Source organism: Priapulus caudatus, unplaced genomic scaffold (genome assembly GCF_000485595.1).
Source record: "Priapulus caudatus unplaced genomic scaffold, Priapulus_caudatus-5.0.1 Scaffold65, whole genome shotgun sequence".
Taxonomy (NCBI): Eukaryota; Metazoa; Priapulida; class Priapulimorpha; order Priapulimorphida; family Priapulidae; genus Priapulus; species Priapulus caudatus.
In genome coordinates, this window is record NW_014577126.1 from 517,185 (window position 1) to 519,433 (window position 2,249).

Consider the following 2,249-nt stretch of genomic DNA (forward strand, 5'->3'; position numbering starts at 1 on the left):
CTCTCTCTCACTCTCCTTTCCACTCCATCTCTCTCTTCTTTCACGCTCTCTGTGCTCTCTCTCTCTCTCTCTGCTCTTTCTCTCTCTCTCTCTTTCCTTCTCATCTCCCCTCTCTGAATCCTATCAGCCCTGAATTTTTCTCCGCCATATCGGCTCCCTCCCTATATGCTAATAGATGAATCGGTTATCGCTTGCGTTATCTATTGGCAGCCAGACTGCCATGTATAATGACGACAGCGCTGAGGAATAGTGTTGCGTCACTGGGCCGCCGACAATAAGCCCCATTTTCACATTAATCCTGCCAATATTTCTCTCGATAACGTCGGAGAGTGGCAATTTAAACTATGACGCTAATTTTTATGGGATTTATAGAATGCGCAGTTTTAAATGCTTCTTTGTGCGAAGCGCGGACTTGTTCGCGAATGATAAAGGGCCAGCGTGCCACGCGCGCGGATAATGATGTAATATATACCGAGCCGTTATAATTACAGCACAGAAAGGAGTGCGAACGCGCAGTGGGCGCACGCGAACACACGCACACACACAACACACACGACCACACACACAACACCCACACACACACATCGCAGACGCTACGCACGCACGCACTGCACTCACGCACTCACGCCCACACACACCACGCACACACGCACTGAACGACAGCACTGCACGCACGCACGCACACACACACACACACACAAGTGTACGAGCACGCACGCAATCATTATGCACGCACCTACGTGTATACGCATGTACACACATGTACAGACACATGCACGTACACGCACATACTGTAACATAATACAAAACAACGATGTTCGCTGTATGCCAAAACGTATCAGAACATAATATATGACAATATATTAGTTAAATAGTTTAAGTTCGTAAATACTAATGATTATACTCGTCTAGTATACAGATGAAATACACACGTGAAATACATAAATAAAAAAATACATGAATACAGAAATACAGAAATACATGCACGGCTTCCCGCGAACTACGTGACGATGTTATACATCTAAACCACATTTACGCAAACACACGCTTATTGTCCTTGGATGGACACGCACAACCACCGTCGGTCGCTAACCGCAAGATAAATTTATAAATGCGCGTGTAATGCGCATTATATTATCAGGAGTGAATAGTAGATTGTTATTATTATCATTATTATTATCATCATTATTATCAGTAATTATTATTATTATTATTATTATTATTATTATTATTATTATTATTATTATTATCTATTATTATTAACTCCTGATTATATACTAGTAGTACACGCGTCAAATGTTGAATCACCTCTCGAATATCTAGCGCTATACTTAACGCAAGCGATGAAACCTGGATTGAATTCGTGTTACATCGTGGTTAATTGTCAGGCGAAAACAGCGGGGGCAAAGAACCGCGTAACGCACCAAGTTGAAAAACGATAAACATTTGGATGTGTTTAGCAAGGAGCGCAAACTTATTATATCGGATTCTACCACGTTCTCGATCATTCAATAACGTTCAATAATATGCTCAATATTTAAATTATTTCAGGATTACTGCATCTCATAAGTTTCCTATTCCGTCATTTTGCGAATAAACATTATAGTATTAATAATGGGCGCTACCACAGAATATTGGATATGATCGAGTGTGGAAGCGTCTGCTGCACCTCCTGCCACGGCTGTCTGACTCTGTCCTCACTGCTATGTAAGCATAGCTGCCTTGCTTCCTACAGAGAAAGCACCTGAAACCATTCATCCTTAGATTAACGAACTCTACTTCCAGCTCTGGTCCATCAAAACAAGTTCTGTTCAATCCACAGAGAGCATCCTTTGCACAGCGGATGTCATCAAACGGTACAAATTCAAACCTTTGAGGTTTCCTCGTGTCGTAACATAGTAGCACATACATGTCTGCAATGAGGCCGTACTTTCCAAACAAGTTGCGTAACTCTTCTGAACTTGTATCGTCAGGTACATTTCGAATATATAAAGTCTTAAATAAATGAAAAAGTTCTGTTTAACCAAACAAGAATTTAAACGTACCGTAAACGTTTCGACATCTGTCAGATGTCTTCATCACTAAGATAATGGCAGTGATTCGATTACGGACCACCAGATGAAGGTGTGGTCAGTAGATGGTCCAAGATGTGGCTCAGCATAGCCAATTACAAGTTGAGCCGCATCTGGGACGATCTACTGACCACACTGCTATCTGGTGGTCAGTAATCGAATCACTGTCATTATTGT